A 13,337-nucleotide genomic window follows, 5' to 3' on the forward strand; every position below is an offset into this window, starting at 1 on the left:
GGCCTTGAAGTCTTTCAGTCGTAGCCTACGGGCTCCCATGAGTAGGTAAGGACCTACGTGAGCAGGCAAAGCTCTTCTAGCCTCTAGTTTTTACTCTTACCCTGGTTGCAGTATGGATGTGTCATGCTTTCAGGTGGGAGTTCTGAACTAAGCCCACCATGTTTTCTTTTGAATTTAGATTGTTTGCTCTTCTCACGCTGGGGGCATGCTCCAAAGCTACTCAAGAGCTTATCAGAACTTTGAAACTCAGAGATCTGGGAAAGCTGAGTCTTTTTTTGAATTTTTTTTTTTTTTTTTAAGATTTATGTGTTTATTTGAGAGAGCGAGTTCATGAGAGGGGGGAAGGGTCAGAGGGAGAAGCAGACTCCCCGCCAAACAGGGAGCCCGATGTGGGACTCGATCCCGGGACTCCAGGATCATGACCTGAGCCGAAGGCAGTCGCTCAACCAACTGAGCCACCCAGGCGCCCTGGGAAAGCTGAGTCTTTAGGCTACTTAGATCTGATCCGTGAGATGGGGCCCATAAAGAAAGAGTTTCCTTACCACTCAAGAGCCAATTACTACAAGGTGAGCAAAGGTTAATAGTCCTAGATGGTTAGGAATTAGTAACAAATGTGAGGGGCGGGATGATATCATAGATAGAGCCCTAAAGTAGGAATATGGAGATTAGATTCCTTCCATTGCTATTAACCACATGATTTGGTATATCACTTTCCCCTCCTGAGCTACAAACACATAATGTAAATGATAAATACAACTTATTGGCGCAGGCCAAATGTCGTGCCTCATGCTCAGTGCTTTATAGATGTGTATTAAATCATATTTTTTATTTTCTGTATTTCTGATGCTTTGACATCTTGGGGCCTTGCCAACCCTAGAGAAAGACTGTCCCCGTCCCCGAGAGCTAATCAATTCCCAGAGGTAGGAAACAACCCCATGCAAACCAACCAGTCCAGAGTTCATGCTCCAGTTTCCTTATCAAGCTCTTGTGCTCTGGGCCACTATTCTGCCCTAGTCATCCCAGGGCCAGGTACCAGATCACTAGGGACAGCCCTGAACCATTCAAACTGCCCAGTCCTAAGCCTGTTTACCCTGCCTCACTCATTCCTCCCACAAAAACCACAACGAAGGCTCTTGCCCAGTTCCTCCCTCACTCCCTCTGCCTCCTGCCTGACCCTGGTACTTCCCCAGATGCCACGGCTTCTGTTTCTGGGGATCTGTGAGTACAAGAATGTCTTCTTTCATGACAGCCAAATTCTGTATGTTTCAACATATCCGATTAAAACAAACCAAGGGTATATTTCAAAACAATATGTTAACGTTTCATCGCCTGAGGCAGGTCTCCAGTAGTGCGGGATTGAATGCTGTAATGTCTATGGTGACAGCCGAAGACTTTTGCATGACTGCCCTAAAGGGCTTTGGGGCTTTTGAGGCACAATTCAGTGTCCTTGTGCTATTATTCTCAGTTGAGAAGCCCCAAGAAGAGCTCAGAAGTCTAGAGAAAGAAATGGTTCCTATCTTCAAGAAAAGCTTTCAAAGTCTCATAATCCACCAGCTCTGGCTCAGGATGGAAAACAACTCTGCCTGGAGTTCAGTTCCAGAAAGGACCTGGAGGAGGCACAGGGATGGAGGGGTTGGGGTCAGACAGGCAGGTAGAGCAGGGGAATTTCAGCAAAGTAGAGCTGCTTTTGGTTTGGATTGTATGACATGCTCTCAGAGCTCCTCAATGAAGACTGTCGACGACTGACTAAAATAAAAAATGAGGGATGCCTGGGTGGCTCAGTCAGTTAAGCGGCTGCCTTCGGCCCAGGTCATGATCCCAGGGTCCTGGGATTGAGTCCCACATCGGGCTCCTTGCTCAGCAGGGAGCCTGCTTCTCCCTCTCTCTCCCTCTGCCTGTGCTCTCTCTGTCAAATAAATAAAATCTTAAAAAAAATTAATTAATTAATTAAATAAAATAAAAAATGAAAACTGTGTAATAAATAAAGTTTGTCTATCAGATTCCTGGGCTTCTGTGGAGTAAAAAAGGAAAGGGCTCACTGGATATCCACGTAGCGGAGGTGTATTCTCCAATCCTCTCATTTTCTCACTGTATGTAACATATCCTTATGGTTCATCTCTTCATTTATACAGGCCATTATAATGTATTACCATCTATTAGATCTTACAAGCTATTATGTTGTAATAGATCTATATAATCTAATAACTTACCTTTGTATGTAATCATATCATCTGAGAATAAGGACTATCTTCTTGCTTCCTTTCTAGTCATGTGGCCTTGTATTCCTTTTTTGAGCATGACTAAAAAAGACAATGAGCACACAGAAATCCATAATCTTGAATAGAAGTGGTAAGAACTAGGATCCCTTATTTGTTACCAATCTTAAACAGAATGTTTTTCATTATTCTGCATATATTTAAGATTTATGTTGACTATAATTTTTCAAAGGTGCCAGGTTAAAGAAATTACCTTCTATTGCTAGGTTGCTTGGAGTTTTGATTGTGACTGAATGCTGAGTTTTAGCAAATACTTTTTCTGTCTCTATTGAGGTGATCACATGGCTTATTTCCTTCTTAATGTGCAAATCGGAATGATTTATTTTCTAATGGTAAACCAGCATTGCAATCTTGGTATAAACTCAAGACCAAAATGACTTATAATTAATTTTAAATGTGACTGTGTTCAGTTCCTTAACTTTCAAGATAATTTGTGTCTGTGTTCAAGAGTGAGATTGACCGTGATCTTCCTTTCTCATAATGTCCCTATCGGGTTTGGTATGAAGGTAATACCACCCTCAGTTTGGCAGTTTCTTTTTAAAAAATTAAATATAAAATCTTTTTAAAAAATAAAAAATAAATAAAAATAAATAATTAAATATAGACCTACCATATGGCCCAACCATTCCACTGGTAGGTATTTACCCAAGAGAAATGAAAGAATATATCCACACAAAGGGTTATACACAAATGTTCATGGCAGCTTTATTTATAACTGGAGATAATATAAATACTCATCAACAGACAAATGGGTAAACAAATTGTGGTGTATCCATACAACAGAATACTATCTAGCAATAAAAAGCAATGAATTACTGATACGAGCATCGTGGGTGAATCTCAAAATAATAATGTCGTTGAAAGAATAAAGAGAGCCCATATTGTATGATTTCATTTACATAAAATTCTAACTACAAGCATAAACCGTTTCATAAAACCACAAACATGATGACAGGAGGCAGTGGTTGTTGGAGGGGGATGATGCCTGTGTTCATTACATTTATTGTAGGGATAGCTTCATGAGTTTATACCTGTGTCAAATTCATACCTATGCTTAAATATATGTAGTTTACGCTAATAAAACTGTGCCTCAATAAATCCACTTAAAAGGTACATTAACTGGGGGGGAAATCTCATGATGGCATCCTGCAAACCTAATTGTGTGTCTTTTCTTTCTCTCTTATTTTCCTACGCTGTGGAAGTGTTACCTACCTGGGTCGCTGGGCTCGCCAGGCAATGGAAATGGACAGGAGGCCTCGTGGGGGTCCCAGAAAGGCTTCACGGGGACTTTGCTCCGCGCAACGAGGCCGCCGGAAGGAAGGAATTCTCGGGCTGGCTCCCCGAGGGGCGGTCCAGGAGGGTTTTTTACGGAAACGTAGGTGGGGAAAGGGTTTAGTACAAGCAGGTGGAGGCGGGGGTGTATCCGCACCTGCGCGCGTAAAGATCGCGCTCCTTCCCGCGTGGCAGGTCCACTTAACACGTTAAATCTGCACCCCAGGGGTGACTTCTAACGTCCCCAGGAGGGCGGAGTCCGCCGAAGGTCAGCGCTGGGGTCCGTCCCGGGGCAGACTGGTTTGGTCCGGTGCTCGCCAGCTCAGGGGCCCGCACCCTCCCCCCGCATCCCTGCAGGGCGCGCGACTCGGGACGCACAGAGGTTTGTTTCGTGCTAACGGAGACAGCTGCGCAAGGCTGGGTTTTGCGCTCGGGGTCGAGAGGACCCGAGTCCAGTCCCTCCCTGCTCTGTCTCGGAAGTCACGTCTGATCAGACTGCTTTCTTTGAATGTTTTAAAGAAGTCTCGGGTAAACGACGGGACACGGGATTTTCTCAGTAGGAAGACTTTTGAGAACTAATTCAAAATATTTCGTAATTAAGACTATTCATAATTGATCTTCCTTCCTGAATCTCACTTGGTATGTCATAATGTTCCAACATTTTGTCCATTTCATCTTAGTTTTCAGCTGTATTTGGCCAGACTCCTTACACTTCTGCAGAAGCGGCTCGCCCTCGGTCCCGGCTCGCTGGGCTCGCCTCCCCTGGGGGCTTGGGGTCTCCGCGCGGGCGCCGGGGCCTCAGGCACGCGGGCAGGCGGCGCCTGCTGAGCCGAGGTGCACTGGGCGGCCGGTGGTCCCGCGGCCGCGGGGCCCGGGGGCGTCAGCCCGAGTCCGCAGATCACCACCTCTGTCTGGCTCCCCTAAGGCAGGAGCGGTCTCCTTTTGAAGGGGGCGGCACTTAAGCGGACTTCAAAGAGACAAGTCGCTCAAAATACAGGTTTTCTGTGCGTCTGCGGCCCCGGGAAGGGGGAGGAGGGTCATTGCCGGCCGAAGCGCCCCTCTCCGCGGCCCCGCACACCTGCGCACCTGCCGGGCCGCGCGCTGCCGGGACGCACTGTCGCATTTTCTTCCAGACCCTGGGATCTGGGATCGGAGTGTCACCGGACAGCGTGAAAAAGGGAGCCGCAACCACGAAGGGATTCGAACCCTCAATCTTCTGATCCGAAGTCAGACGCCTTATCCATTAGGCCACGTGGTCCAACGGCTTTACTATCGCGAAAAATACCACAAGTGTTGCGAATCTGGGCTCTCTGGATTATTCACGTGTCGCCCTTTGTACCCCAACAAAGTTACCGTCTCCGTTAATCCCACTTCAAAGAGAGTGTGGTTGCCACTCACAAAAGCCAAGTAAGTTCCCGCAGTAACAGGCTAAGGCAAAGAGCAGTTCTGATTTCCTCCACACTCCTGCCTTTTTCTTCTTTTTTTAATTAAAAAAAAAAAAATTATGTCAGTCACCATACATCACATCATTAGTTTTTGATGTACTGACCCATGATTCATTGTTTGCGCATAACACCCAGTGCTCCATGCAGTGCGTGCCCACGCCTGCCTTTAACCTGACACCACGTCTCCTTTGTGAACAAAAGTGCCTACTTGCACTGCCCCGCCGGCTGCATCCAGCTGTAAAGACAGGAGAAAGAGACCACGGTCCCTCTGGGATCAGGGCCAGACTCTCAGGTCATCTTTAGAAGGACCTCAAAGAACAGAGACCCCTGGGAGTAAAGGAAAATCTCCGAGGGGGACAGTAAGCCCCTCCTGCGACCTCTCAGCTTGGCGCAGCGCTACTGGGACAGCGTCAGGTAGGGCGGGATCCAGGGCACCTCCGAGGCCTGGCCCTCCGGGAAACCGCGCAGAAGGGAGCTGCCAGTGCCGTCCAGGGACCTTTGTATGAAGCCCCAGAAGGTCCCAGACATTCCGTGCACACCCGAGAAACAGCCGTCCTCTTGAGCAGCCACACATATAAATAGCCCTAAATCATTCAATAAATTGAATAAATTGTCAATTTTTTCCCTACAGAGAAAACTCCAAACCTAGATACTGTCATCTAGAACATCCACAAAATATTCCAAGGACAATAATTTCAACTGGACACAAACACCTCCAAATATAGTAACAGAGGGAAGCCTTTCCATCTCATTTTACAAGCATGACTTTGTCCTAATGTCAAAGTCAGACAAAGACAGTGTGAGAAAGGAAAATCACAGACAAGGAAATTTCTTTAACCTGATTTTTAAAATACAAAAACAATATGCAGAAAACAACACTTAAAGGCAAAAAATTCAAAACAATCTGTTTGAGACTGGGGACACCTGGAGTAGACCAGGAATTGCCATAATTGCCATTTCTATTCCCTACCAGACAAAAGGAAAGAAAAAAAAAAGTGTAATGACTAGAAAGAAACAGAGCTGTCTTAAAAAAAAAAAAAAAAGATTGTATGCTTGTGTACAAGATCAACTAAATAAACAAAAATAAACTATTATAATTAGTAAAAGAGTTTTAACACATTTTCCTGATGGCAGTTACAGTTTACAAAAGCAATTACATGCAATAAAGAAAACTCTAGAAACCACACAAAATGAGATAGTAACATGATAATATTTCAATAACAAGAAAATATCTCAAAACAAGATAGCATGGTTTCATTTATAGAAATTACAAACTAAACATACTAAATAATCTATTTTTTATGGATACATAGTAGTACATAAAAGGAAGAGAATGATTATCACAAGTATTATCATACTGGTTATCTAGGAGTGAAAGAGAGCTATAAAATGGAAATGTTCTCTTTCTTAATTAGTGGCATTTTCTTTTTTTAATTGAAGTGTAACAAACATGTAAGAAAGTGTTCAAACATACTTATATACAGATCACTGACTATTTACAAAGAGAGCATACCTATGAACTTCCACCCAGATCTTTTGTTCCACTTTATTGCCACTGTTTCCATCAAATGAGACCCAGAACTAAGTTTGTCACTTGGGCTGCGTCAGGAAATAGAATATCACTGGCACACCAGGAGCCCTCCTCATGCAACTTGTAATCACTTTCTTCATAAGAGTAACCACTCTCTTGACTTCTGACATCATTTATTAGTTTTGCACATTTTGTAACTTATATAAATAGAATTATATAATATGTACTGTTATGCCTGGCTTCTCTTGTGTAACAACAGGTGAGATTCATCCATGTTGCATTTAACAACATTCTTTTTTGTTGAATTGTATGAATATGTCACAATTTATTTATCCATTCTGCTGATGATGGACATTTGGTTTGTTTTCAGTTTGGGGATATCATGAATTCAGCTATTAAGAACACCGTTGTAGGGCACTGGGTGGCTCAGTCTGTTAAGCATCGATTCTTGATTTTGGCTCAGGTCATGATTCAGTGTCATGAGATCAAACCCTGTGTCACTGGCTTAAGATTCTCTCTCTCCCTCTCCTTCTGCTCCTCCCCCACTCTCTCTCTCCCCTCTCTCTAAAGGAAAAAAAATCCACCACTCTTGTAAATTTTTTTGTGTGTATGTGGACTTGTGCACAAATGTTTTTGGTGCTGTAATTAAGAGGTTGACTATTACTGATGTTTGCTGATTGCTTCCAAGACTCATCACTGCTTACTCACATCTAAACCAGCTCATGAGAAAGAGCACAAGGTCCCTCTCTTGGCACCAGGGGAAAGGTCAGACTGCACGTCCCTGGTCCCCACTCAAGAACCTGCACCCAGCCCCACCCTCCAACCACAATAACAGCCGAAGCTACTCACCCCTCCTTGCTCTCTCAAACCATTTTTGGACCTGTTTGGGAGATCTGTCTGCTCTCGCCAGAAAGCCTCATTATGTAATAAACTTTTTCATATCCTCCTGGTGCATGTGTAGTATTATCAGTCTTGTGATTTAAACCAAATGGGATGGAGCACTTACTTTCAGCCAAATGATTACAGGAGAGATGTGTACTTAGGACTGGACTTGCTGAGTCATGGCAAGGGTGTTTAACTCTCCTAAAAATACTGTTGCAAGCAGCATATGTGATTTCCATACATCTGCAATTACACAGAAAAGAAATGGACAAGCTGAAAACAGCAAAGGATGAAATACGACAAACTAGATAAAAAGGTAGATGAGAACTTCCCAACAAACTCAGCTGTTAAACCCAAGCCTTTATTTCAACACTGCGGAAACGCCACGGAGGCCAGTGGAATTTCTACTCACTTGCTCAGGACTGATTTTCTTACAATAGGATGATTGTTCCTCTGTAAGTTCAGTCCTTTCAAGGGGCGTCTTAGCACAGACAACACAGGTAACAAAGCTCACAGCAACGATCTGAGACAGAAGCCTAGCCCACAGTCAGTTGAGAAAGCTCCTTATGTGGTGGTTGATTTGGAAGGACGGGAAAGTGATCTTTCATAGGTAGGAATTGAGTGGACAGTCCAAATGCATATTCCACAGAGAGGGGGCAGAAAACCCAAACAACAACAGCAACAAAAACGTATGGGCTTTCAACCCAGCCTTCGTACAAAATACATTCTCGCATCTTTTAAAAGGTAAAACTACTTGCATACGTTTCTCCAACATGGTAGAACGTCAAATGACCCAAGTCTCTGGATTACGCTCCAGTCTCTTTAAGGACATCAGTTTCCATCCTACTGCAGCCAATGTTCTTGTGCATTTTGTGTAATTAAAGCAATTATTTTCCCAGATAAAAATCGGTCTCAAAAAGACAGAAAGGAATTCGATTTGAAGTAACTGGCTTGGTGGTACAGCATTCTTAAGTAGTTAAGTAGATGAGCATTTTTAAAAAAGATTTTATTTATTTGTCAGAGTGAGGGAGAGAGAGAGATGAGCACACGAACAAGGGGAGCTACAGAGGGAGAGGGAGAAGCAGGTTCCCTACCGAACAAGGGGCCCGATGGGGGACTTGGAACTCGATCCCAGGACCCTGACATCATGATCTGAACGCAGACGCTTAACTGACTGAGCCACCCAAAATACATATCTGATAAAGAACCAATATTCAAAATATACAAAGAACTCTTAAAATTCAAAAACAAAAATACTCGATTTAAAAATAGGTCAAAGACCTTAAAAGACATCTCACTAAAGAGATATACAGATGGCAAACAAGCATATGAGAAAAAATGCTCCACATTGTATGTCACTGGGCAAATACAAATTAAAGCAACAATGAGATACTAAGTACCGCATCCCAATTAGCATGGCCGAAATCCAGAACACTGACAACAGCAAATAGCTGGCAAGGATGTGAAGCGACGGGAGATCTCCTTCATTCTCAGTGGGAATGCAGAACGTGCAGCTGCTTTAGAAGACAAAACTAAACATACTCTTACCATATGATCTAGCAATCACACTCATTGTTCTTTACCCAAAGGAACTGAAAACTTACGTCCATCCAAAAAGCTGCACGTAGGTGTTGATGGTAGCTTTACTCATAATGTCCAAACTTGGAAGCAATCAAGATGTCCTTCAGTAGGTGACTGGTAAAAAAATCTGTGCTGCTTCCAGACAATGGAATATTATTCAGAGATAAAAAGAAATGAGCTATCAAGCCATGAAAAGATATTGAGGAACCTGAAATGCATATGACTAAGTGAAAGAAGCCTGTCTTAAAGTCTGCATACTGCCCGATTTCAACTATATGACAATCTGGAAAAGGCAAAACCATGGAGACAGTCAAGAGTTCAGTGGTTGCCAGGCTTTCTCGGTAGAGAGGAGGGATGAATAGGTGAATCACTGCTGCACAGCGTGCTTGTCGAGAGACGAAACGATCACCCAGAGTCCAGTAACTTGGAGCAATGAGAGGCCCGAAGGGGCTGTACCACCAGGCACCAGCAAGAAGAGCCGGCGGGGAGCTGAAGCCCGAGTCTGGGCAGACTCGGTCCCATTATCATGGAATGTAAAGTATGTGGAAGCAAGGAGGAACAACCCGCTCAAGAAAGCCATGACGTGAGGGGCAGCAGGGAACTGTGTCTGTGTGCCTATTAGCACAGATCCTAGGGAGGCGTTAACTAGGGGACTGTGGGGGATGGGAGAACGGACCTCAGCAGGCCTATCTTGTCCACCGTCACCGTCACAGGCTGATGGCCGGAATAACTGGCTTTTCTCACTCACATAGAGCTGTTGCCATTCATGCGTGTTCCCATTCTTATGGTCTCTTTTACCCACTGAGATCCTCCTTTCCCACAAAGCACCAAGAATTTTTAGGGCAGTGAAAAAGTACCCTGTATGACACCATAATGATGGGTACATGTCACATTTGTCCAAACCCATAGAACGTATAAAAAGAGCGAATTGCAATGTAAATGATGAACTTTGGGTAATAATGTGTGGATGTAGTTTCATTAATTCAAACAAATGTATCACTCAGGTACAGGATGTTGATCACTGGGGAACCTATGCATGGCTAGGGGAAGGAATCTTATGGGCAATCTCTGTATCTCCCCCTCAATTTTCCTGTGAACCTAAAACTGTCCCCCCCACACACAAAAAGTCTTAATTTAAAAGAGTACTTTTGGGGCACCTGGGTGGCTCAGTCGGTTAAGCGGCTGACTTCAGCTCAGGTCATGATCCTGGGGTCCTGGGATCAAGCCCCACATCCGGCTCCCGCTCGGCGGAGAGCCTGCTTCTCCCTCTCCCTCTCCCTACCACTCTGCCTACTTATGCTCTCTCTCTGTCAGATAAATAAATAAATCTTTAAAAAAATAATAAAAATAAATAAAGAGTACTTTTTCACATTTTTTTCCTGATGTGCTCTTGTCTATATGCAAATCATTTGTTCTTCATAATATTCAAATTGATGGTAAAATCAAAGTAGTAAGAACTCAGTCTTATAATATGCCTGATAAGATTAATAATATTTTAAAGGGTAACATTTAAAGCCTACATAATGTTATTATCTATTGTTATTTATTTTGTGTATATATAATAAAATACATATCACACATTGTTTTATAAAAGAAGCTTGTGTATAAGAAAGGGAAGAGGGCTGGTGACCGAAAGGCAAGTGGCCATCAAGCTTTGCTTTCTGCTCTTCCGTGCGGGCCGGGGTTCAGTCTCACCTGATCTGAGTGTGTCCTCTCAAAAGAGACTGTCACTTCCATGTTTCTGTACTGCGGTGCATTTTATAACATGTTGTGAGCAAATAGGATAATACGGAGTTCCTCACATTTGGAGAAGCTGAAAATCCTGGTTTGCAGCATTATTTTCTGTTATTTTTTTGATATACAAGCATGGATTCTCTCATTAGTGACAGATAAAGCGATCGTAATGTTTGTTCGTAGGCACTTGTGCTCCTGTCTGACATCTTTTTCTCAGGCTGTTTTCTCCCCCCACGACTTCAGAGACCAGTAAGGTGCCCCTGACCTCACCCCACCTTGGGTGCTATCTAGACGGCCAGTTGGTGACACCCAAGTATCGCTCCTTCTCTTCTAGTCCACCCTTGGTGCTCAAAATCAACGGAGGATGCTGGAATATGGGAACACTCCATATCTTCCTTATTAACCCAACAGTATTATATCAGCTGCCCTTTTCCTTGAGCTCTGAGCCCGGGGAGGATTGTCAATTCATAGAGAAAAGGGGAAGTGCCATTGATAGGCATATTTTTCAGGTGACCATATCCTGTTTCAGGTTCAGCAGAAGTGTACCTGTATTCACGTACATCCCATTTTCAGATCAGTTGAAGTTGTACCTGTATACAAGCTCACACTTAACTGTCAGAAAATTTATTTCTAACAAGACTTTATCTTTAGGTTTAAGATACTTTTGTCATTTGGCATCAGGCATCAGGCGGGCCAGGTGGATCAGGATGGAATGCAAGACATTCGAAATTCATGTTGTCCGCAACGTGCCTTTCCTTCAAGCTGCCCATCATTTGAGACGTGTGGAGCGCGGTGCGTAATCCCATCTGCTGGGTCCCCACTAGAGGACCGTATTCTCCTACCGTCCAATGCGGTCACTGCAGTAAGGGAAGGGCAACCACTGAATCTTCATCAGCAGTTTCTAATCTTCTCATACTTGAGGGTAGATGCGTCGTTGTAGGGCAAAAACCGGGTCTTCCAGTAAAAAAAACAAAAACAAAAAAAACACATCACCATCATCATCAGCAGCAGCATCAGCATCAGCATCATCATCAAAGGGAAAAAAGCCTTGGAGTTTCAATGGAAAAGACTGTACCAGGAATTCCTGTTTATATTGCAGGGGGAAACTCACAGTATTGTATGTTGTTCGAATCTTTTTTTAAAAGATTTTATTTATTTATTTGAGAGACAGAGAGCATGAGAGGGGGGAGGGTCAGAGGGAGAAGCAGACCCCCCGCTGAGCAGGGAGCCCGATGCGGGACTCGATCCCAGGACTCCAGGATCATGACCTGAGCCGAGGGCGGTCGCTTAACCAACTGAGCCACCCAGGCGCCCAATGAAACTTTATTATTTTTTTATAAAGATTTTATTTATTATTTGACAGAGAATGAGAGAGAGAGAGAGCACATGAGAGGGGGGAGGGTCAGAGGGAGAAGCAGACCCCCCGCCGAGCGGGGAGCCCGATGCGGGACTCGATCCAGGGACTCAAGGATCATGAGCGCAGTCGCCTAACCGCCTGAGCCACCCAGGCGCCCTGCTGTTCGAGTCTTGTTTAAGAAATAGGAAATGAAAATACAGCCCGATCTCCTTCTGCAGAAATAGCCGGTATCCTGTAATCGTTGGTATTCTTTTTGTTCATATTTTTGGCTTGACTAAATACATGTGCATCCACGAACAATAGTTTCGTGTTTTTCAGTTTACAGAAATAAAATCATACCGGAGTGAGTATTGAGTTGCTGCTGTCATTCAACGTTACATTGGGAAATTAAATATTATCTTCTGTTGTTACTATAATATTGTCATCGCGACTTTAAGCGAATTGTTACTTAAAGGAAACCTCCACGGTCTGCGGGCAGCGAGGGCCAGCTGCGCGCCCCGCCTCGGGCGGTGCGGACCCCGGTACGGGGAGCGGGGTCGCGGCAGAGGGAGCTGGCCCGGCGCCCCCAGGCCCGTTCCCGCCCCTCGCGGACCTTCGCGTACTTCCCGCCTCCCGCCGCCCTGTGCCCCCGCTCTCGAGCGGTCTCCCCCAAGGCTGTCCAGCTCGTCAGCCAGTCACGAAGGAGGGACGACAGCGGGGAGGGGGAGCGCTAGCGGGAAGGAGAGGCGTAGGGGCGGGGGCCGCAGAGAGGGAGGGCAGGGGGAGGCTGCCTTCGGATCCGGAAGGAAACGCGCGGACGAGACCTTGAGACGTCGTCCCTGCCTTGGTCCCAGGTCATGTATTCATTCGACAGACACGGCCGGGAGCCTGGCTCGTGCCCGGCACCACGCAGCCGCGGTAGGGCGCGTGTGGGGTCCCCGAGGACCGGCGGGGCAGCCCAGAGCGCACCGCGTCCCCTGCGTGTCCTGGCCGCGCGGAGGCGCCAGGATTACCTCCAGCAACACCCTACTCGCGATCCTCAGGGTTGGTTCGCGAGTCAGAGAAATGTTTCACAAAACCTCAAAAACGGTAATAGCTCTTTCTTGTTTGAGGCGGACTCCACCCCTGGCTGCGGAGTGGGGCGCTCTCCCATGGGGGGGGTCTCTCCGGGGCGGGGGCTTTCCCCTGGGAGGGACTCCCTCCCGGGGGGCTCTCTCCCGGGGGAGGGACTCTCTGGGGGAGGGGCCCTCTCCGGGGGGGGGGGGCTCTCTCCCGGCAGG

At 45.5% G+C, this 13,337-nt stretch overlaps 1 non-coding gene across 1 annotated transcript; it reads right to left on the minus strand.

Annotated features, from left to right (window-relative positions):
- Nucleotides 1-4,733: 4,733 nt before the first annotated feature.
- On the minus strand, nt 4,734-4,806 carry TRNAR-UCG. The gene has a single exon. It is a non-coding gene; the product is annotated as a tRNA-Arg (tRNA).
- Between the last annotated feature and the right edge of the window lie 8,531 nt (nt 4,807-13,337).

This window comes from Mirounga leonina, unplaced genomic scaffold, assembly GCF_011800145.1.
Source record: "Mirounga leonina isolate KUSES-001 unplaced genomic scaffold, KU_Mleo_1.0 Mir_366, whole genome shotgun sequence".
NCBI classification, from domain to species: Eukaryota; Metazoa; Chordata; class Mammalia; order Carnivora; family Phocidae; genus Mirounga; species Mirounga leonina.